We start from the raw sequence: 26012 nt of genomic DNA, 5'->3' as shown, positions 1-26012 counted from the left end.
AAATGCTTCAGAGCCTGGAGGCTCCCCCATCAGCAAGCAGTGATTCAGAAAAACTTATTTAAACTTTCCAAGTTTCAACCTCTTCATCTTTATAATAAAGGCAATAACAATTTCTATTATGATGATTAAACAAATTAATGAATATAAAGCACTTAGAACTGTAGTAAATGTTCCCCGTTGGTTAGGTGTTTTTATTCTTCTTCTTATTAGTGTTGTTATTATTATTCTTCACTCCTAGTACCTTTTTCAGTAAATATCTTCAAAGAACCAGCTACTACTTCCAGGGAGCTATTGACAAATTTGCATTGATAAATAATTAATAATTAACAAAATCATATTTCAGATACCTTTAAAAAGGCAGTTAGTATTCCAGTATGGATCTTCCCTGAGAGCAGATGGATGACAGATGTTAGATGAGCCCCAAGGATACGACAAACTGCATGATTTGTTACGTTCGATTTCAGTTCAGTCACCGTGACTTTTCTTCCCCAGCGATGGTGAAAAAATGAAAATTGACCTTCTGTCCTTAAGTTAGACCCTTCACAAAACTGTTGTTTGGTTCTTTTGCTGATAAATGGGAAGATGTGTGTGAGTGATTAGAAAAGTATATGATCACATGTTTAGAGGGAAAAGAGAGACAACAGGTTGATTGGAAAATAGTCCAATTCTGAGTTTTGTTGTGCGTCTATGGGGAAAAAAAGCAAAATTAAAAGTAGAATACACTGAAGAAAAACGTGTTTTCTTTTTGATTTTTTAGTTGGGGGCTTAGAGGCCTGTTATCTGGCATGGCCCTTTTCCCCAAGCCCACTGTTTCTCTGCTTATTGGATTGACAAAGCTCCTGACCAGAACTGGGACTCTTTCCAGGGAAGATCAGCCAGCTCCCCCAGTTTGTGTCACCCATGTAATGGGACAGATTTAAAATGCCTTGTATTTGTTTCGTAGGGCTGCTCTAACAAAGTATTGCAACCTGGGTGGCTTAAAATAACAATTTTTTCTCTCACAGTTTTGAAGGCCAGAAATCCAAAAGCCAGGTGTCAGTAGAGCCATGCCCCCTCTAAAATTCACAGGGAAGACTCCTTCCTCACCTCTTCCAGATCCCCGTGTTTGCCGGCAGTCCTGGCACCACCTGGCTAGTAGGTTATCACTCTGGTCTCTGCCTCTGTCTTCACGTGGCCATCTTCCCCCTGTGTTTCTATCTTCTCTTGTTATAAGGACACTAGTCACACTGGATTAGGACACACCCTAATTACTTCATCTTATCTTCATTACATCAGAAAAGGCTATTTTAAAATAAAGTCACACTCACAGATAACAGGTGTTAGGATTTAAACATATCTTTTGAGCAGACTCAATCCAACCTATAGCCTGCCAAATATGCCCCAGATTTCTAGCCCCATTTCCCAACTAGCTCCCCCAAGAACTGTGTTGAAAGAAAACTGGAGGAAATTTTTCTCTAACCTGTGAGATTTCATTCCTCAAAGAGTCTTTCTCTTGGACTCCAATCAGAGCAATATGTCAATATCAATATTAATATTAGTCCTATAGTGATGGATTTCATCTAGTACACAGGTGGCAAACACAAGGCCCATGGGCTGAATCTGGCCCTCCACCTTGTTTTATCTGGCCCAGTACCTTGTTTCTACCCAGCGGCAGCACCAAACTCTTGCTTAACTGTTAAAGAGAAGCTACATTTATATAGTCCTAAAATTACATTCGGCCCTTTGAAGGCAAGGGTGATGTGCCCCCTGGTGAAAATGAGTTTGACACCCCTGAACTAGTTGCTCAGGGCTCCTTATGCCCCACCTAGGCTGTTTTCCATGGTGAAGAAAACCCTCTCACTTGGCTGAAGCCTCCCTCCCACCATGTGTGGACTGCAGGCTCTAGAGAATGAGTTGTGCTGGAAATGGTGTTTGTGAAAATCTGCACCACTAAGTGCTCCTCAACCATTGCCCAGAACAACTCTGCTTGTGCCCTTCAGCACAGTTCCATGGAAGTCAATCTCCTGGCCAACATGGAAGCTACACACTAAAATTCAGCTTTAAACCCAAAATCAACTAGAGCTTTTGCCGGGGTCCAGCCTCAGTGGGGTCTCAGGGTTCCCAAAGGATGCACGGCTAAGGCAAAGAGAATGAATCGAGACACCCAGTAGGGTACTGGAGGACAGCCAGGCTTTTTGGGCCCAACTGACTCTCCAAGAAAAATCAATCTTTATTTTTATAGGGGAGGTTATACAACATTCAATGCATAGTGTGATTATAAAACAGAAATGATTACCATAGAAATAATTTCTAAAAACACAGAAGGTTTTACAAATCAATCATGTTAAACAAAGAAATAATCAAAAAGTACAGGAGATCCCACAGATCAACCATATTAAACAAAGGTTATTTTGACCAAGAGGGTCATTAATCAGATAGCCATCGAAGCTATACAGGCACAAACTTTCAGGTGCCAATTAGTAACTAGGTATCTATTAAAATTCTAGGAATTGGTCTAAATTAAAAGGGTTCAAGGGGTGATTTATAGATATATAGAAATTAGCTATTGTCTGTTGAGGTTGGATTTGTCTCGGTTAGGTAACTGGTTTTTTGCCTAGGTTTTTTGATTTATACATCTTGGGGGGAAGCCATGTTTTTATTCATTTCCATGTATTGAGATTATTATTTTCAACTACAACTCCTTGCTTCTTTACACTCCTGTCCAGGGTATGGGAGGGGTAGTGGCTGTAATAAATCTTAAGCTTTTGAGTGGTGACCCCTTAAGAAATATTCCTAGCAACAGTTTCCTTCAGCATTCTGGCAGTTGATCTGCCCATCATTTAATTTTGTCCTTAACTTCCCAGGTGGGGGAAGTAGGCAGCATTAGGGTTGCTAGGGGTCTGTGTTCTGTGGTCAGCAAGTCATTTCATGCAGAATCAGGGGCATCGTGCAGATTTTTTGTTATAACACACAAGTATCTAAAAATCCCACCACCTATTGCTAGCAGGGACAGGCATACAGGAAGATATAGAGAGGAGATCTGGTCACAGTCGCCTCTGCTGTGCAGGTGCAACTCACCGGACCCAACTGTGTCAAGGGTCGGCTATTCATCGGCTCCTGACAAGCTTTAAAAAATACAGAGATCCTAGATCCATCCCAAACCCAACCTTTATGAATTGCTGGAGCACATGTATTCTTGAAAAGTTCCATCAGTGATTTCTATAAATATCCATGGTTGCATCCTCCTAAAGACCAACTACCCAAGTGGAGCTCAATAGAACCCAGGTCTCACAAGACTGCCCCATGTCACAGATTCCTCTCTGGGAGAACACAGTCCAAATGATTTTCCCATGACGTCAGCCCACCCAGTCTACAGCACTGAGTAGATACCAGAATTCCAATTAAACTATGCCCCAATGTCCTTAATGACATCAGACCCCGCAACTGACAGTGTATGTTAACCAAGGACACTTGGGCTGTACCTTCCCATGTGCACACTGGTGCAGAGCACCCACACACAGGCCAGTTTGATGCCTGGACAGGTTCACCTGATAGGATCATGTAGCAAAGAATGAAGAATGTATTGAATGGAAGCATGACAACCAGCCCATTTCTGGAATGTTCTGGGCCTGAAGTAGTGAGATACTGAAAAGGAAACAAAAGCAGTACACTACATTGAGCAAGTGTTAGGCTAGAGAGACATTGTTGGGGAATTACTGGCAGGATGTAAAGACTGGTCACTGTAAGAAGCAAGACAACAGAGAAAGAGAGAGAGAGACCAACTGAAATATGGAAGTCCAAAAGTAAAGCTGATAGTGGGAAAGAGGATTAGTTTAAATTTACACATGTTAATTTAATGGTGGAACTTTGAAATGTGGAGAGTGAAAAAATATGATTAAGGGACTCAGAAACTGGACCTGTGTTTTTAATAATATTTTGAAAATAATCCATGAGAAGTATTAAATACAGCTAAAACTTCTAAGAGAAAAACCATATGGAAACCAGGTCAAGTCCAAATATCTACTTAGAGGTCATAAAGTCCAGCATTTGGATGAGAAGTAAAATCATGAGATAGGTGAGAAAGGCTGGTAAATGGAGTTCCAAAGGCTTTCATGGCTTCAGTACAGGAAGAAGAGATGGAGTACCATGAGTGGTCAGTGATTTTGACAGATGTACTGATTAGCCTGCCACACCACAAGTACATGAAGCTGGTTTTGTTCTGAAAGGCACAATGAGAACAGACTTGTAGATAAAGAGCAGGCAGACAGCTCTGGGGGGAAGAGAAGGGCAGTAGAGGGATCAAGCTAAACAGAAAAAGGACTCATGGACATGGACCACAATGTGGTGATTGTTGGGGGAGGGAGTATAAGGGGGATAAATGGTAGTGGGAAAAATACAATGAAAAATAAACTATTAAAAAAGAATTAATTTATCCCTAACATTGATACCACAATTTAAATACATCTTACACTGCACTCTCAGTATCTCCTGCCATGGGTAAACAGATTTTTGATTTTGTTTGTTTGTTTGTTTGTTTGTTTTTAGGCCAAACTCTGCATCAAAACATTCCAGGTAAATGGGTATTAAATCAAAATGAAGTGGGGTGAAATATAGAAAAAGGGTCTACAATGTTGTACAGCTGGCAGACAGAGCTTATTCAGGGACCCCAGGGTACTATCCTCACTTTGTTAATAAAGATGAGGATGAGGTTTGAAGAGTCTAATATGAGTCAGGAAATGAGAGCATTCAACCTGTATAACTGATCCCTCAAACTAGCATGTAGATTATTTGTGTTCATTCTTCAAAAGTGAGGAATTAAATTTTTACTGTAAATTAATAATGATAATCATAAACTCACTAAGTCCACCCACTGTTATAAGCATTTTTCATGCATTCATATCTACTTATAATATTATTATGTAGGAATTGCTATAATCTCTGTTTTACAAAGGAGAAAAATAAGCCCAGAGAGGTTTAGTGATCTGTGTGATGTTTCACAGTAAACAGTAGATCCAAAACTCACACAGGCCACCTGGTTCCATGGCCTCTGCCGCTGACCAGGAGATCAGTGTTCAGAAGGCCAAACCACCGGGTCTAGAGAGGCTCCCTTTATGGTCATGGCAGGTGTGGACCTTGCCAGGTGCTCTAGGGCACTCAGTGCTGCCCCTGCTTCAGCTAGCTCTACATGGCTACCTTCTTCCAAGTAAATGGTAAACACTTGTCTAATTTAATTATGAACTTAATTTAACCTTGCAGTGGAGGGGTGGTGTTTCTGAGCACTGCGCTTCCCAAACCAGCCCTTTTCCCTGTGAGGTTGCCAGTGGACGGCAGTGGCATTGTCCTGAGAACCCAGGCACACACACACACACCTTCTACTTTTTCTCTTTCTTTTTTACTCTTGCTCCACACACTTGACTTCGGAGGTTCAACATCTACTTCCCTTTCTTTCTTCCTAGGTGATTCCACCTTAGTGGAGCCATAATCTGTCCTGCCATAATCTGCTTCCAGACTAATCTTCCTAAATAATATACCTTGTCACATTCTCCTCCTCAAAAATCTGCAGGACAGCTCCACTGGAAAACATCCAGTTCTGCAGGGTGGTCTCAAGGTGTGTGTGATGCCACCTTCCCTTGAACTCTCATAGTCCTTACATTACATCTCTTCCATGTTGGTCACTTTTTCTTGTTTTGTGGGTACTGATAGGTAATTGTGCCTCCCCAGGTGGATTAGAAATAATCTGAAATTTATCTTTTTATCCAGGAAATTTAGAAGTTTCCTGTGTTTCAGGTACCTTGTTATTTCATACATAGTTTACACTGGTATTGTTCATTCTATTCTCAGATTTTGACAGGTATATAATGAAATGTATCCACCATTACTGTATCGTACAGAGTAGTACCACTGCTCTCAATATCCTCTGTGCTCCACCTATTCATCCTCCACACCCCACCACCCAACTGCTGAAACCACTGATCTTTTTACTGTCTTCATAGTTCTGCCTTTTCCATAATGTCATTCAGTGGAGTCATATACTGTGTAGTCTTTTCAGATTGGCTTCTTTTGCTTAGTAACATGCAGTTAAGTCTCCTCCATGTGTGCAGTTGCAGATGTAGTACTAAAAAAAAATTTCACATCATTCTTGTGAGAGGTGAAGTGAAGTTACACCTAAGGACAATCACAAGTACAATAGAACAAAACTTCCTTCACTCCTGACTATAATATTATTAACATTAAAGAAAATGTAACAGTAAAATTGTAACAGTGGGAAATTGTCACCCATCCCACCACTCTTTTGACATTGTTTCTGTAAGTGCTGAGTCTAATATGTGGCTTTAGATAAATAGCATGTTTGTATAAGAATTGTCATAACTGATTTCAAAAGCTACAGATTCCAACTTTCAAGCATCCCAGCTCTGGGAAATTTGCTGACCTTCAACTGTGGATCCAGGGTGACATGAAGCTGGGATGACATGAAGCCAAGATGATGCACACTGGACCATTGTTTGGCTTATTGGAATGGATTGTGCTCATCTGAACATGGAGAATTTTGCAATCCCTTCCCTTGATCTCTTTGCTCCATTTCTCTCTCCCTCCTTATAAAAACTTCTATCTCCAATGAGAGGTAGAGATAGGCTTTGAGACATAAGTCCCCCATCTCCCCAGAACATAGGCTTTGAGATGTGACTCCCCCATCTTCCAGGTGGCCAGCTCTTGAAAATAAACCACGTTCCTTTACATCAGCCCCTGTATCAGCTTTCACAGTGACAGGCAGCTGGACCTGCTTTGGTTACAAAAAAGAATCATCCTAGTGTGGTCCATAATGAAAATCAAAATTTTCTGAAGAAAGCTTTGTAGTAATGTCAATTAATACCACTTAGTCTAAGAATATTACTTATCACATTATTTTTAAAAGTGGTTACTTGCCTTGGCCAGGTAGCTCAGTTGATTAGGGCATCACCCTGATACACCAAGGTTACCAGATGGATCCTGGTCGGGGCACATACAAGAAGCAACCATTGAATGTATAAATAAGTGAAAAAGTACCTCTCTCTCTCCCAAAGCGAATACATAAAAAAATTAAAGTGGTTACTAGCATTTGGCATTTTTAAATGTCATGTGAGAAACACCAAGATTAAGTTAGTGATACTCTTCTTGAGAAAATATTACACAATTTAAGTAGTTTATAATTAATAGTAAGCATTCTAAAAATCACCTTTTTCCATACTAAATTGGTGCTTCATTTCACAAATTGTACGATGTGTTTAAATCAACATAAAAAAATGTTTATCAATGCCACACTCTTTCTGTTATGTTTGAGTGACATTAAAAGGTCTTATGTGATAGGTGGGGTTAATGTGGTGAGGACCAAATGAAATACAGACTAAAACCTATAATGCATAACACATAAAACACTCACTTTTTTTTATAGCTGTGATGGTTAATTTTATTTGGCAATTTGGCAAGAATATGGTGCACAGCTGTTTGGTCAAACACTAGTCTAGATGTTGCTGTAAATGTATTTTTAGATGTGACTAGTACTTAAATCAGTAGACTGAATAAAGCAGGTACTCTTGACAATGTGTGCCTCATTCAATCAGGTGAAGACGTTAAGAGCAAAGAATGAGATTCCCTGTGGAAAAAGGAATTCCCCTCAAGACTGCAACACAGAAACCTTACCTTAGTGTTCAGCCTTCAGATCCTAGAATACAACATCAACTCTTACCTGAACTTCCAGGCAGCCAGTGTATTTTGTATTTAACAACCTCCACAATTAAATGAGCCAATCCCTTAAAGTGTGTCCCCACATCTTGACCCCTACCCTGCTTCTCTCTGGAGAATCCTAGCTATACAATACTACTCACTCTTCTTTTTTTTTCCTGAAGGTTGAGACAAAGTATTTTCATTTTACATGTCAAGAAATAGATCTTTCAAAAATAATCCAAATACAGATTAATACAAATTATGGAAAATATACTCCCTAATTTGAATTTGTGTCGATCAGGAATGGGAACAAAAACAAATTCAAGGTACTTTGTTATTTTTTCCAACTCTACTAAAATATACTTGACATACAGCACCATGTTAGTTTTAGGGGTACAATATGATTTTATAAATATATACATTAATAAATAATTACCATAACAAGTTAACATCCATCATTCAAGGATACCTTATATATATTTACCAGCAATTCCACTGGTGGAATTATACCTTAAGAACACTGAGACACCAATTCAAAAGAACCTATGCACCCTAATATTCATAGCAGCACAATTTACAATAGCCAAGTGCTGGAAGCAACCTAAATGCCCATCAGTAAATGAGTGGATCAAAAATCTATGGTACATTTACACAATAGAATTCTACACAATGGAAAGAAAGAAGGAGCTCCTACCCTTCATAACAGCATGTATGGAATTGGAGAGCATTATGCTAAGTGAAATAAGCCAGGTAGTGAAAGACAAATACCATATGATCTGACCTATAAATGAAACCTAATCAATAAAATAAACAAGGCAGAAAAATAGAACCAGAGGCATGAAATAAAGAACAAACTGACAGTAACCAGAGGGGAAGGGGGAAGGAATAATGGGGGAAAGAAGGGGAAGGGTAACATGTCAAGTAACATGTATAAGGGACACATGGACAAAGCCAAAGGTGGGTAGAAATGAGGGTGGAAGGTGTGGGTCAGTGGAGCAGGGGAAAGTGGTGGGGAGAAAATAGAGACAACTGTACTTGAACAACAATAAAAAATAAAATAAGTGAAAACTAGATGGAAATTAAGGAAAATAAGATATATCTTCCAATTAAGATATATCTTGACTAGTAGTTTGTAGAAGAGAACTTTGTCAAAGAACAACAGGATATCATTCACTCTCACTCTATCCAGTAAATTAATTGAGCTTACACTGTAGGAATATAATCCCAAAATTTTGTAGAGCTCATAGAATACAGTCTTATATCTCATCTTTCAACATCTATGAATCTAAAATGCCTACCTCCCCAAGCACAGGTTATTTCTGCCCAGTTAATGTGATCTCCAGGTCATGTTCTTCAAGGTCATCTGGTGGCCACAGTCATGATCACAGTAGCAGTTCCGAACCTAATTATCTCAACAAAAAAATTAAGGATATACATGCCAACAAGGCAACCAATACTTTACTAGGTATTCTGCTTCTTTGAGATGATATCTGAGAGGAGTTTCCTAGTACTGGTTCTTTTTTTCCTATCAGTTATGTATCTAGTATTAAGAAAGCACAGATAACCTGCTTGTGAGATGAGAGGATCACAGTGGTCTTACTAACCTCTTCTCCATAATGTTGTCTCTTCTGTAAGGCTTACTCAAATGCTGAACAATATGATTCTATCTTGAGGGACTTCCGGCCAAGATGGAGGAGTAGGTAGACACACTGTGCCTCCTCCCACAACCAAAATAAGGACAAAAATAATTTAGAAACAAAATAACAACCAGAACTGAGAGAAAATTGAACTGTATGGAAGTCCAACAACCAAGGAGTTAAAATAGACACATTCATCTAGACACATAGGAGGGGTGGAGTCAGCCTGGCAGAGAGGGATTGTGACAAAAAAAGCAGTGGCACTGGGCACACAGGGCAGCTGCTGACAAACCCTGGGCACGCAAGATGGGAGCAGGCAGACCCTGGGTGCTGGGTGGCAATGGCAGACCCAGCGAGGCAGCAACTGTGAAGCAGGACATAGCGTGTAAGGTGGCTGGCTAACCAGTCAATCCCACATTTGTGCGCGCAGATAAACTAGGCAAACTGGGGAGCGAGACAGACCATGACCCAGGCTCCCAGCAGGGAGAAATAAAGCCTCAAAACACCTGTCAAGGTTGAGGTGCCGGAAAAGATTATCAGCCTCACAGGAGAGTTCACTGGAGAGACCCACAGGGTCCTAGAATGTGCGCAAGCCTGCCCACACGGGAATCAGCACCAGAAAGGCCCAGTTTGCTTGAGAGAAGCTGCAGAATAAACTGAACTCTGACAGAGGGCAGAGCAAGTGCCATTGTTCCCTCTCAGACCCCGTCCCCACATACAGTGTCACAACCCAGTGACTGGGTTGCCCCTCCCTGGTGAACACCTAAGGCTCCACCCCCTCATATGTGACAGGTGTGACAAGACAAAAAAAATTGCTCAAACAGAAGAACAGATCAAAGCTCCACAGCAAATACAACTAAGTGACTAAGAGATAGCCAACCTATCAGCTGTACAGTTCAAAGCTCTGGTTATCAGGATGCTCACAGAATTGGTTGAATTTGGTCACAAATTAGATGAAAAAATGAAGGCTATACTAAGTGAAATGAAGGAAAATGCACAGGGAACCAATAGTGATGGGAAGGAAACTGGGACTCAAATCAATGGAGTGGACCAGAAGGAAGAAAGAAACAATCAAACAGAAAAGAATTAAGAAATACAAATTTTAAAAAATGAGGAGAGGCTTAGGAACCTCCAGGACATCCTTAAATGCTCCAACATCTGAATTATAGGGGTACTAGAAGGGGAAAAGGAAGAGCAACAAGTGGAAAACTTATTTGAACAAATAATAAAGGAGAAATTCCTCAATCTGGCAAAGGAAATAGACCTCCAGGAAGACCAGGAAGCTCAGGGTCCCAAAGAAGTTGGACCCAAGAAGGAACACACCAAAGCACATCATAATTACATTAGCCAAGATTAAAATGAAAGAGAGAATCCTAGAAGCAGCAAGAGATAAGGAGAGAGTAACCTATGAAGGATTTCCTATCAGACTATCAGCTGATTCCTCAAAAGAAATCTTGCAGGCAAGAAGTATTACAAGTCATGAAAGGCAAGGACCTACATCCAAGATTGCTCTATCCAGAAAAGCTTTCTTTAGAATGGAAGGGCAGATAAAGTGCTTCTCAGATAAGGTCAAGTAAAGGAGTTCATCATCACCAAGCCCTTATTTTATGAAGTGTTAAAGGGACTTATCTAAGAAAAAGAAGATAAAAAACATGTATAGTAAAATGACAGCAAATTCACAATTATTAGCAACCACATCTAAAACAAAAACAAAAACAAACTAAGCAAACAACTAGAACAAGAACAGAACCACAGAAATGGGATCACCTGGAGTGTTAGCAACAGGGGAGTGGGAGGAGGAGAGGAGGAAAAGGTACAGAGAATAAATAGCATAGATGGTAGGTATAAAATAGATAGGGGGAGGGCAAGAATAGTATGGGAAATGTAGAAGCTAAAGAACTTATGACACATGGACATGAACTAAAGGGGGGAATGTGGGTGGGAGAGGATGTGCAGGGTGGAGGAGAATGAAGAGGGGAAAATGGGACAACTACAATAGCATAATCAATAAAATATATTTTTAAAAATATGATTCTACCTTGAAAAGCATGGATTCCTGCTCTGACCAGAGTGGCTCAATTGGCTGAGCATTGTCCTGCAAATCTGGAGGTGTCTGGTTCAATTCCAGTCAGGGCACATTGCAGGTTTGGTATCTGGTTGGGGCATGTAAGAGAGACAAACAATTGATATTTCTCTCACATCAATGTTTTTCTCCCTTCTTTCTCCTCTCTTGCTCTCTCTTAAAAAAAATGGATTCTCATCTGTGATGTGCCTTCTGGTTTCTTATATAGGAACATACCAGGGTTATTATAGACTTTGACATTTACCAGCTGTGTGACCTTTGAAAACCTACTTCTCTCATCTTCACTTCTCTTGCTTTTAAAATGCAAATTATGATGCCTCTTATGTTCCTCCAAGAACTATTAAAGATGAAATGTGATGACAATGTATGTAAAATATGAAAGCTCTACCAGTATAATATATCACTTTTTTCCGTATTAATTATTTCCAGACTCTACTTAAGTTTTATGTTTAAGTATTAAAGACACCTAACATATCATTTTGAATTCTATATGCTTATTACCTGTAGTTTGTACATTGGTAGGTACCTGAGCTCAATGAAAATTCTGCTTAAGCTTCTTTCACGTTATTTTTTACTTTAAATTTATTAGAACTTCTTCTGCTCTGATTGTTTTGTCTGTATCATTTTTGTATTTTAATTCACAAGACATGGATTTTCTGGACATTTGTTACTCTGACCAAGATAATAGCTATCTTGATCCAAAGAAAATTTTTGATGTAAAAATTTTGTTGAGATGCCTAAGTCCAATGCATATTGTAAGTATAAGGGGTGGTCTGTGTCCTTAAGGAATATTTAGCCAAATGGAAAAACAAGAAAAGCAATCCCTGCAAAAAAATTTTAAACATTTTTTTCTAGAACTAAGGTTTCTAAAGAATACCCTCTTTCTTGCCTTTTGCAGTGTGTGATTCACCAATTCCATGGATGATGTTAGAGGGCCATCAATAGAAGGAAAACTCCCAAGTGTTACACATGTTGGCATTCTAGAACAGTCCAAGGACCTAGTACCTTAGTCTCATTTATTTTAGTACACTTTATTTTTACAGCTGTTTTAGGTTCACAATAAAATTAAATGAAATGGGAGGATCCAAGATGGTGGAGAGGTAAGTGGAAGCTACACTAACTTCATGCCAGGACCGATCTGGAATTACAATTAAATTATAGAAAAATCATACTGAATAACCAACTGAACACTAGCTGGAGAGAAGCCTATAACAACCAACAGACAGAAGAAAGCATTTCAGCACAACAATACTAGTAGGAAATGCAGAGGAGCCATGAGAGGGATGGCTGGGCTCCCATGGACAGCAGCTGAAGTTCTGGAGGAATATTTCAGTGGCCAGGGTGTTCTCCTTGAGACTGTGGGGAATAAACTCCAAGCTGGGCTCCCCAGCCCACAACAACCCAGAAAGGAACCTAGATAACACCCATTTGTGAAAAGCAGCAGGGTTCCTCTCTGCCAAAAAGAGAAGACTGGAGAAACAGAGGGCCTCTTAAAGAGCCCACACACATTATTTCGTTTGCAGCCACCTGCCGTGGACTCTGGTAGAGAGAGGGCAAAGTGTCCTTGGGATGCTTGAGGTGAGTCTGGGGTAGGCGAATCTGGGAAGAGAACTGGAGGAACAGCTGCTAGGATCCCTGTACTCAGTCATTCCCCATACTGCAGGAACTGTGTTTCTCAGACAGAGCATTCACATCCAAGTGGCATCAGCCTGAGGGGAAGCAATAGTCCTGTCCCTAGGAATTAGTCTGCAGTACCATTTGGAACTTAAGCTGGCTGCTGATGACAGCCTGATTAGTTTAATGACTAAGGAAAATAGAAAGAAGCAGACAAAACAGGAAGACAAAGAAAGAGAATCCAAAATAAAGAACAAGAGAATTCTTCAAAAGAACTACATGAAATGAAGGCAAGCAATTTAACAGATAGAGAGTTCAGAGTAATGATTATAAAGATACTTAACAGCATGAAAAAAGATATAGAAACCATAAAAAGGACCAGTCAGAAATAAAGAATGCAATATCTGAAATAAATAATACACTGGAAGGAATAAACAGTAGGTTAGATGAAGCAGAGGATGAAATCAGTGATTTGAAAGATAAGATAGCAAGAAACACTCAGGAAAAGCAGCAAAGAGAAAAAAGAATTTTTTTTTAATGAGGGGACAACAAGAAATATTTTGGACAATAATTTGCATCATGTGAATACCAAAAGGAGGAGAAAGAGGGCAAAGGATGAAGAACCTACTTGAAGAAATAATGACTAAAAACTTCCATACTCTGGTGAAGGAAAAAGATACACAAGCCCAGGGAGCTCAGAGTCCCAAACAAGCAGCACCCAAAGAGGCCTACACCAACACATCATAATTAAAATGACAAGACTTAAAGACAAGGAGAGAATCCTAAAAACCACTGAAAAGCAAGTAGTTACCTACAAGGGATCATCAATTAGACTGTCACCTGATTGGTCAACAGAAATATTTCAAGACAGAAGAAAGTGGCATGAAATACTCAAAGTGATGAAAAGTAAGGACATACAACCAAGGCTACTTTCCCCAGGAAGGCTATCATTTAAAATTGAAGGAGAGATAAGGAGCTTCCCAGACAGGAAAAGGCTAAAGGAATTTGTTAACACTAAACCAGTATTGCAACAATTATTAAAGGGCTTGCTTTAAGAAGAAGAAGAAAGAGTGAAAAAAATAGAGGGAAACAGTCTAATGATAAAATAGTACTACATATGTATCTATCAATAATCACCTGAAATGTAAATGGCTTAAGCCAAAAGCTTTGGTTGTACCAACCAAAAGATAGGGTAGCTGAATGGATAAGAAAACAACACCTATATATATGCTGCCTCAAAGAGACCCATCTCAGATCAAAAGATACACACAGACTAAAAGTAAAGGGGTGGAAAAATACATATCATGCAAATGGAAAAGAGAAAAGGCTGGGATAGCAGTACTTATATCTTACAAAGTAGACTTTAACAACAAGGCTATAGTAAAAGACAAAGATGGGCACATAATGACAAAAGGAACAATCCAACAAGAAGATATAACCCTAGTACACATTTATGCACCCAACATAAGAGCACCTAAATATATAAAGCAAATCTTGACAGACATAAAGGGAGAGAGCAACAGAAACACAGTCATAGTCAGGGATTTCAACACCCCATTGACCTCAATGGATAGATCTTCCAGGCAAAAAATCAACAAGGAGATGGTGGCCTTAAACAACACATTAAACTGAATAGATTTGATATGTTCAGAGCATTTCACCCGAAAGCACCAGAATATACATTCTTCTCAAGAGCACATGGAATGTTTTCTAAGATAGAACACACATCAGGACACAAAACAAGTCTCAATAAATTTAAGAGGCTGAAATTATATCAAGCACCTCCCTGCCCACAAGGCTACAAAACTAGAAATCAATCACAAGAGGAACACTGAAAAACACATAAACACACGGAAGCTAAATAACATGGTATCAAACAAGAAAAGGGTCAACGATGAGATCAAGGAAGAAATCAAAATATACTTTGAAACAAATGAATGAGGACACAACAATCCAAAATCTGTGGGACACTGGAAAAGAATCCTAAGAGGGAAATCTATAGTATTATAGACCCATCTCAAAAACAAGAAAAAGCTCAAATAAACAATCTAACTTTACATTAAAAGAAACTTGGAAAAAAACAACAACAAATAAAACCCAAAGTGAGTAGAAGGAAGGAAGTAATAAATATCAGAGCAGAAGTAATAGAAATAGAGTCTAAAAAAACACAAAAGATCAATGAATCCAAAAACTGGTTCTTTCAAAAGATAAACAAGATTGACAAACTTTTAACCAGAGACATCAAGAAAAAAAGAGAAAGGACCCAAATAAATAAAACCAGAAATGAAAGAGGAGAAGTAACAACAGACACCAAACAAATACAAAGGATTGTAAGAAAATATTATTAACAACTATATGTCAATTAACTGGACTACCTGGGTGAAATGGATAAATTCCTAGAAACATCTTTCAAAACTATAACAGAAAGAATCAGAGAATATGAATATACAGATTACACCTAGTGAAATTGATGCAGTAATCAAAAAATTACCAACAAACAAAAGTCCTGGACAAGAAGGCTTCACAGTTGAATTTTACAAAACATTCTGAGAAGAGCTAACACCTCGTCTTTTCAAACTATTTCGTAACATTCAAAAGGAGGGAAGGCTCCCAAACTCATTTTATGAGGTCAGCATTATCTTAATTCCAAAACCAGATAAAGTCACTATAAGGAAAAATTCCAGCAATGAATCAAAAAGATCATACACCATGATCAAGAGGGATTTATTCTGAGGATGCAAGGTAAGTACAACATTTTCAAATCAATAAATGTGCTTCACCACATAAAACAAATGACTAAAACCACACGATCATATCAATAGATGTAGAAAAAACATTTGATAAAATAGAGCACCAATTTCTGATAAAAACTCAGCAAAGTGGGAATAGTGGGAACACATATAAACATAATAAAGGCCACATATGACAAACCCACTAGCAGCATCATACTCAACAGGAAAAAACTACGAGTATCCCCTTAAGATCAGGAACAAAACAAGGATGTCTGCTTTCACCTCTGTTATTCATCACAGTACTGGAAGTCCTAGCTATACAATCAGACAAGAAGAAATAAAAGGTATACAAATTGGAAAGGAAGAAGTTAAACTGCCATTATTTGCAGATGACATGATACTGTATATACAGAACCCCAAAGATTCCACCAGGAAACAATAAGAACTGATAAATGAATTCAGCAAAGTAGCAGGATACAAAATTAATATCCAGAAATCAGTTGCATTTTTCTATGCTTATAATGAACAAACAGAAAGAGAAATTAAGAAAACAACCCATTCACAATTACTTAAAAAAATACCTAAGAATAAACCTAACCAAGGATGTGAAACACCCGTACTTAGAAGATTATAAGATGCTGAAGAAAGAAACTGAAGAAAGTATAAATATGTGGAAGCACATATTGTGTTCACGGATAGTATAATTAACATCATTAAAATATCCATATGACCCAAAGCAATCTATACATTCAATGCAATTCCTATCAAGATTCCAATGATGTATTTCACAGAACTAGAACAAATATTTCAAAAATTTATATAAAACCCAAAATGGCCCTGCATAGCAACAATGACACTAGGAAAGAATAAAATTGGAAGAATCATGCTACCTAATAACAAACTGTACTACAAGGCTACAGTAATAAAAATAGCATGATACTGGCATGAAAACAGACACATAGATCACTGGAACAGAATAGAGAGCCCAGAAATAAACCCACAACTTTATAGTCAATTATTATTCAACACAGGCAGCAAGGACATACAATGAGTTAGGGGTAGCTTATTCAGTAAATGGTATTGGGAAAACTGGATAGATACATGCAAACAAATGAAACTACACCACCTTCTTATACCACAAACAAGAATAAATTTAAAATGAATCAAAGATTTAAATGTTAGATCTTAAATGATAAAATCCTTGAATAAAACATACGCAGCAAAATCTCAGACATTGCTCATAGCAATATTTTATCGGATATATCTCCCCAGGTCAGCAAAACAAAAGAAAAAAAATAAATTGGGACTACATCAAAATAAAAAGTTTCTTGCACAGCAAAGGAAATCATCAACAAAATAAAAAGACAACCCACAGAATGGGAGAATATAATCACCAATAGATCTGATAAGGGGTTTTATCTAAGATTTATAAAGAACTTATAAAACTCAACACCATAAAAACAAATAACCCAGTTAAAAAATGGGCAAAGGCACTGAATGGACACTTCTCCAAAGAGGACATACAGATGGTCAATAGATGTATGAAAAGATGCTCAACATCACTAATCATCAGAGAAATGCAAATCAAAACCACAGTGGGATATCATCTCACACCTGTCAGAATGGCTCTCCTCAATAGATCAATAAACAAGTGCTGGTGAGGACATGGAGAAAATGGAACACTTTTGTGTTGTTGGTGGGAATGTAGACTGGTGTTCCTACTGTGGAAAGCAGTATGGACATACCTCAAAAAAATTAAAATTTGATCTGCTTTTTGATCCAGCAATCCCACTTCTGTGGGTATATCCAAAGGAACCCAAAACACTAACTTGAAAAAATATAAGGACCTCTATGTTCATTGCAGCATTATATACTGTCACCAGGATATGGAAGCAGCTCAAGTGTCCATCAATAAATGAATAGGTAAAACAACTATGGGACATTTACACAGTGGAATTCTACTCGGCCATAAAAAAGAAAAATTTATCCTTGGCAACAATATGGATGGACCTGGAGAACATTATACTAAATGAAAAGAGCCAGTTAGAGAAAGACAAATGATTTCACTCATTTGTGGAGTCTAAAGAACTAACTGAACCAACAAGGAAAATGGGGACAGACTTATAGATGGAGAGCAGGATGACAGCTAGTGGAGGGGGAAATTTAGGGAGTGGAGGGACTGAGCAAAAAGGAAAAAGGACTCATAGACATGGACTACAGTGTGGTAATTGCTGGGAGGAAAGGGGTATAAGGGGTCTAAATGGTAAAAAATACAATAAAAATTAAATTTAAGAGAAAGAAAAATTAAATGAAATGTACAGATATTTCCCACATACTCCCTTCCCCAAAACACATAACCTCCCCTGTTATCAACAGTCCCCACCAGAATGGTACATTTCATACAACTGATGAACTTAACATTGACATATCCTTATTACCCAGATTTTGTGGTTTACATTAGGGTTCACTCTTAGTGTTGTACAATCTTTGAGTTTGGATAAAGATATTAATGAAAACCAAGGAATGGAGAGATTCAAATATCTATTCTCAATTCCTCTTTTCCTGAATGCCTCCAAATTCTATCTTCTCATGAGACCATTAGAAAACTTTGAAAATGAGAACAAAATCACTGTTCACTTTTATTTCTGCTATGTAAAATGTTTAACCGAAAGCACAAAAAACTCTAAAAAGATTGTGTTCAATCTTTTATAGGTAGTCCATACACAATTTCACTTTAAATTGAAGGAATGATTCTTGCAATAAAGATTTCCATGACAAATGAACTATACTAAGATTAACACTCATTTTACTATGTGGATTTTCATTTTGTTCCTTGGCAAAAGTTTGAAGCTATGAATTAAATAAACAAATTAAAAGCTTGTCATTTGTAATTTATTCAGATGTAATTCCACTATAAACTCACTTATCTATGCTATAATAACTTCCAACTTGAGAAAAGCATGGCAATTTCAGTCAGTTAAATACAGCTAATTGCTACAATATTTTAAAAATAGACTTTTTATTGTGTATCTCAGATTATATTTGCTATTTAAATTTCATTAGTTTCCTGGGAAGATATATCTCCTTAAATTGTTTTACTGATTATGACAATTTACATAATTGTCATAACTGATAAGTACTTGTGTTAGAATGAATTAATTTTGAAAATGAACATGTGAACAATGTGTACATGCCATATTTTCTAACTTTCTATATTGGTAAATATGTATTAGGCATTTTACTAAATTATAATTTTAATCAGTAAGGAAACTATACTTGTTTTTCTAATGGAATAATAAAGGAATTTTGGTCATTTGTGTTGAGAATTCAGATGTCTTTGAAGAATGAATGAAAATAATTTTCTATCTGTTTTAAAACAAAGCAACACATGTTTTCTCATTGTGTTTTTTTAGCACATTGCTTTTTGATAGAAAAAACTGGAAATAAACTCTTTTGAAATTATTTGAATCCCTTATGATCCCCCAAATCCATTAATTAATGTTGTATTAAAAATGTAGAGTAATTATCCTAAGAAAGAGAACAGTTAATTGAGCTGAGATAGGGTATTTTATTAATGTTTATGGTCTTTCTACCCTCTTCCCTACTGCAAAATTATTTGTTCTATAACTGGGTTATTCCTGGATTCCATGTTAAACTAAATACCCTTGGGCCCTGACCAAGTAGCTTAGTTGATTGGAGCACCATCCCATACTCCAAAAGTTTGTGGGTTTGATCCCCAGTCAAGACATATACGTAGGATGCAGGTTTGATACCGGTTGGGGTGCATTTGGAAGGCAATAAACTGATCCAAATTGATGTTTCTCTGTTTCCATTTCTCTCTCTCCAAAATCAATAAATATATCCTTGGGAGAAAATTAAAAAATACATTTGGTTGATACTGAATAATAATTTCCAATGCATATATGAATTTTATATATATATATATGTAAAAGACAGCTGGAAATAGTGTGAAGAATGAATTTAAGTAGAAAAACATAGGCAAACCTTATCACACTCTTGCCAAAAAATCTTTTAAAAGGCTGATAAATTCACTTATTAACTCAAAAACATTTGCTGACTGTATTTTCAAATGCATCACAGAGTAGTTTTCTTAGAGTGTCCTGGTATTTAACAATAGTTCAGCTGTCTTTTTAGAAAGAATAAAGATAAACTTGTTAGTATGGGTAACAAATCAACATAATTTTTCTTGTGTTCTTGGCATGGTGCCACATAATATAAAGAACTAAATATAAACTATATCCAAAAATAGATGACACTGACTATATGAGGACAGAGGCAATGAAGTTGAGAAAGGAAATGTGTGTAGATGACTCTTCAGCATTCATGGAGTACACATGGAAAGTTTGGGATTTGCTCCTGCTCGCTGGGATTTGAGCCACTAACCTCAAATTTTATTCTTCAAAATGAGAAGTTGGGACTAAACTCTAATTTCTCTATTAGCTCTAGAGATTCAGTGAGTCTGTGATGTTATCTTAGCTAAGAATATGTTGTCTCATATAAAACAATTCAAAGAGTTAGAAAATTAATCTCAGTTTGTATTAAAAAATTGTCATTTTGCTAATATTCAGCTATAATTTTCAAATATCATTGTGACCTTCCTTATAACAAAGAATTAAAGTAAAGTAGTGATGCTGCATATACAGTTTGTATAAAATTTCGCTCCTATTTTAAATAAATCAGGTACAATTTTCCAACATAATTTGTAGTCTTAAATAGGCAATTTTATTAATAAAATTTCCTTTCATTCTGGTTATAACCCATGCAAATTATTGAGAATATATGTAAAACATTTGCTGTTTATGGTACTGCTTTAAATCAGCCACTTGCTGAAGTCTCATTCTTTCCTCAAATCCAAAAAGACAATTTATGTGAAAAGAGCTATTGTTTCTTGATAATTACTCAGCTGCTCTCTGTATAGTATTGCCTCTGTGTCATGTGGTTTTAGCAATTTTTAAAAATTTCTTCAAATAGAAACAGCAAGCAAACACAGGTGGGGGATTTCTAAATATAAAATCTGTTGATTTATAACTTAGAAGTGTAATTATATAGCACATTAATATTACCACTTATCAGATATGTCAAATTAACAGATTATTTTAAAGTGTTGTTTTCCTAAGAAAATAATGAATCATTCTTCCCTTTAAGAGCCATAAGACCACCACTACCCTGTAGTAACACTAAGCAATGAAATAGTTAATGTTTACCTTGGGACTAGCTAATCAGCTCAATAAATCCAATACCTGAGAGAGAAAGTGACAAGTAAGAGGAGGGAGGACAAGGGTAAAATGACCCCCTAATAATTTGTTTAGCGTTGTTGCCTGAAATAATGGTATTGGTTTCTTTCCCTATAAAACTAATTTTTGTTCCTTTTACAATGATATGTAAGCTAATTTGTCCAAGAACCTGGTTTCAGATAGGAAGAATTAAAATGGCCTCCTTTTTCAATTCACTTACAAATTTATGGAAAAATAAGGCAAGATAAGTGTTACATGAAGGAAGTTAATGCAGGGGACTTACCAGCCTGGCAGTTTGGGCCCATATTCATTTAAACGCTGAATAAATCTGGATATGATTTACATTGAAAAAACTCTAACCTAAAAGTACTTTCTGCATATGAAAGTAACTAGATCCACAATGACTACATAACTTAAAGTTTTTAGTGTTCCCTGTCCCTCAAATATAGTTTTAAAGGAGTTCAGGATAGTCAGCTCTGAATCTTTAAGCCCAAATCCTTCTTCTTATTAAAGAATGAAGACAATGTGAAAGGATTCATCATTGGTCAGGCTCCATGTGATGGCTGAGGCAGAGCACACAGAAACTTGCATACTATGGAGCCAAGACAAAAGCTTAGCAAACAGAACGAATGTCCAGCAAACACATTGAAACACTGAGGAAAGGTCAACAGTCTACATCAGATATCACAGTGAAGAAAATTGTATTTAATTTTTTAAATTTTATTCCACTGAAATTTTTTTAAATAAAGATGATTCCTAATCACCACTAGGTGTTATCAGTCTTCCTGGTTCACATGCATAGGAAGGAGAGCCACATACCAGTACTAAACAAAGGTGGCCTTGCACAAAATGACCTGTGTGGAGCATGATGCTACCTGGGTGCCACTGAACACTCAGCAGGTGTCACTGAGAGGATGGATGGAAGCCACCATCTCTCATCAACTACTGCAGCTTTATCCAAGTACCTGGAAAGGTAGGAGGAGGTCTTCCCATATACACCTTTCATCATATGGCAAAAGATCATACAAATCTCCATGGAGTACAGATTTATTTTAAAGAGTTAGAAAGCCAACACATATATCTGCACACAGAAGTACTGTCAAGCATGGTAGTTTCCCTAAGACTTTCTTTACTGGCCCCTGGTCTCTCTCCTCATTTTCACCTACTATAACAGAAGTAGCTTGGACTTTGGGGCCAAATAGATCCTGGTTTAAATCCCAGCTACAGTATTTATTAGGCAAGCAGTTCAATATAATCACCCTCAAAGCTTCACTTTCCTCATTGGTGACACTGCCACAATCTAGGACCATATTCATTCATATGATGTGAAGCCCAGTATGCTGAAGCTGGTACCAGAGTTCTGGGCTTCTGTCTTCTGACTCTGTATCCCTACCTTAATTATTTGTCACTGGCACTGAGATTTGGTTGTTTAGATATGTTCTCCCCTGTATTTAAATCTAGATTTTCTTGGGTGAATTTTGATCAAATATAAATCTCTTCTGTACTTAAAATTTACTTTTTCACAGTGAAATTTAAGTCATCAGGGATTGTTTTGTGGTAAGTAATCTTTGCTATAGTCCCAAGAAACCAAACCCATGTAGCTAGTAAAAAATATCTTCAACAAAAATAATGAATTTAAAAAATAAATTTAAAAGTGTAATTAATGCAAAAAAATCACCCAGGGTATCTCAGCTTTATGGAAATTTCAAATCTCTGAATGCATTTGACAAGTTTTCTCTCAGCTCCGTAGAATTTCTAGGAACTTCTACACAAAAACAAGGTTTCACTTGATTATCTAACTGAGGCTCTGTTGTATTCATTATCTTTCTTCCTGTGGTTTTATTCTCATCTTATGGAATTAGCTTTACATCTTATGGAATTAGCTTTACACTTTACAGCTCTCACGAGGTTATACCTCTTGAATACTTCACCAAAGTTTCCAATATCCTGCTAGCAGAAGGAGATTAGTGTTTTAGTCTAAATTTCTGTGGGAGAGTTTTCTGAGACTCAGATAAGTTTTGCATGCATTAAAATATAATTGCCATGTACATAAATCATATTATTGAACATAATTTTGAAAAGATAACACCTAGTTATAATCTGATATCAGTTTTAGTAATGCTTAATTATTCTGATTTTCACTTTAACCTTTTATGTTTAAAAATTACTTGACTATTTTTTTCTTTTTAATTATATTTTATTGATTGTGCTATTACAGTTGTCTCAATCCCCCCTTTGCCCTCCTCCACCCAGCCTCACACTCCCTCAGGCAATCCCTACCTTGTTGTCCATATTCATGGGTCACATGTATATGTTCTTTATGTACTCTGTGTCCTATGCTGCACTTTACATCCCCATGACTGTTCTTTAACTACTAATTTGTACTTCTTAATCCCTTCACCTTTTTCATCCAACCCTCCCACCTCCTCCCATCTGACAACCATCAAAATATTCTCATTATCTATGATTCTGTTTCTGTTGTGTTTCTTTGTTTATTTTGCTTTTTTAGATTCAATTGTTGATACATATGTATTTGTTGCCATGTTATTTTTATTTTTCTTCTTCTTAAAGAAGACCCTTTAACGTTATATATAATGCTGGTTTGGTGGTGATGTACTCCTTTTGTTTTTTTTCTTGTGTGGGGTGCTCTTTACCTATCCTTTGATTCTAAATAATAGCTTTGCTGAGTAGAGTAATCTTGGTTGTAGAGTATTACTTTTTATCACTTTGAATATTTCTTACCACTCTCTCCTAGCCTGCAAAGTTTCTTTTGAGAAATCAGCTGACAGTCTTATGAAGGTTCCCTCATAGGTAACTAATTGCTTCTCTCTTGCTGCTTTTAAGATTCTCTCTTTGTCCTTAATATTTGGCATTTTAATTATGATGTGTCTTGGAGTGGGCCTCTTTGGGTTCACCTTTTGGGGGAATCTCTGAGCTTCCTGCACTTGTATGTCTTCTTCTTTCACCAAGTTAGGGAAGTTTTCTGTCATTATTTTTTCAAATAAGTTTCTGATTTCTTGGTCTCTCTCTCTTCTCCTTTTGGCACTCTTGATGTGAATGTTCGTACACTTGAGGTTGTCCCAGAAGCTCCTTACACTGTTTTCATTTTTCTGGATCTTTTTTTTTTTTTGGCTGTTCTGGTTTTACTTTCTTATATTCTAAATTGTTGATTTGATTCTTGGCTTCACCCACTCTACTGTTGAATCCTGATGTGTTGCAGCCAGTCAAGGCCTGACTATTCAGGCAGACAGATGAAAATGTGCAGAGCTGTGGGGATGCTTGACATGCCTTTATTCAGAGGTGGCCGAGCCATGCACGCCACAAGCTGCACATCTATCTAGTGAGAAGCCCCTACCTGCTTAAGTACTAGAGACAAACAAAGTCAGCAACAAGCAAAAAATATAGATATAACAGTATGATTCTGCGTATGCGAGCCCACTTCATGCTATGGGAACCATTTATCAGACCCAGTCTCAAGGCTATAAGAACACTACTTATCAGGCCCACTCAGTGTTATGGGAAAACTGATACCCTTAATTACTCAGACAGCTGGGTGAGGAAGCCAGACTGCCTCCACTTACCCTACACCCTATAAACTGTTCTGTATTTTAAGTAGTGTATCTTTCTGAATATTTCTTTTCTATGGATTCCATGACTTTTTTATGCTATTGAAGCTCTTGCTAAGGTCACTGAACATGTATTTTAAAGTCTGCATCTAGTAGCTTGCTTTTCTCCCCTTTGTTTAGTTCTTTTTCTGGAGTTTTGCTCTGTTCTTTCATTTGGGCCATGTTTCTTTGTCTTCTTGTTTTGGCAGCCTCCAGTGTTTGTTTTTATGTATTAAGTAGAGCTGTTATATCTCCCAGTCTTGGTAGTGTGGCCTAAGGTGTCCTACAGGGTCCAGTGATACCACCTCCCCTATCACCCAAGCTGGGTACTCAAGGTGTGCCCACTGTGTGGGCTGTATATGCCCTTCTGCTATAGTTGATCCTTGATTGCTGTTGGCACATACAAGGTTAGTCATTGCCTATGTCCCATCTGGGGTCAGCATGAGCTACAAAGCAATCTGATGGTGGCTACTACTTGTGATGGTCTTAGAGGTGCCCAAGCAAGGCCAATCTGTCAACAAAGGCTGACTCTTGGTACTGCTAGGCCTGGGGCAACTTAACAAAAAGCATGGGGCTTGCTAAAGCCAAATGCTGCTTTTTTGAAGGACTTTAGGAAAATCTGAATCATGGGCCAAGACAAGACATTTGTATGGAAAAGCCACTGGAAACAGCTTGGGTTTGCCTGAAAATTGGATGGGGCAGGGCCTCAGGGTATCACCAGGGTCGGGCAAACAGTATGAACCAGGTTGTTGGAGTCTCAGGTATGGTTCCCATCTGCCAACTCTGTGGTTGGGGGGCAGGGGGAGAGCTTAGAAAAGGAACCGTGCCCTCTTTCTGAGAGAAAGCTGCCCCCCAGCTTTTGCCCTGGTGCTGACCAACTCAGTTCCTCCCATATAGCTCTGATGCCTTTGAACTTGCTGCCCCTGTGCTAGAGCTCAGAGGGAGTGAGTCTGAGTAAGTCTGTGTGTGGGCCCCTTTAAGAGGAACTTCCACAGATTCCAGTAGTTTCTTCCTTTCAAATCCTCAATTTCTGTTGGTTTTACAGCCAGAAGTTATGGCAACTTCTCTTTCTGTTGCTGGAACCATGGGCTGGGGCACCTGTTGTGGGGCCAGGACTTTTTGCTTCTGAGATATCCCTCCTGATTTTTATTTACCACATGTCAGTGTGAGACCAGCCTGTTCCATGTCTCCACCCTCTTACCAGTCTTGATGTAGTTTCTTCTGTATTGTAGGACTTCCATTCAACTCAAGTTCTGATGGTTCTGAATTAGGTTGTTCTATAATTTACTTGTAATGCTGATGTGGTTGTGTGTGGAGGGAGACCATGTTTACCTACATCACCATCTTGACTAGAAGGTGAAAATTAATAGGCCATATATATAAAATTCCCCCTGAGAAGGAAGGGA

The sequence above is a fragment of the Phyllostomus hastatus genome, unplaced genomic scaffold, assembly GCF_019186645.2.
Source record: "Phyllostomus hastatus isolate PE091 unplaced genomic scaffold, TTU_PhHast_1.1 phas_scaffold_21, whole genome shotgun sequence".
Taxonomy (NCBI): Eukaryota; Metazoa; Chordata; class Mammalia; order Chiroptera; family Phyllostomidae; genus Phyllostomus; species Phyllostomus hastatus.
The sequence above is the reverse complement of the archived record's forward strand: the minus strand, read 5'-3'. Positions refer to the sequence as shown.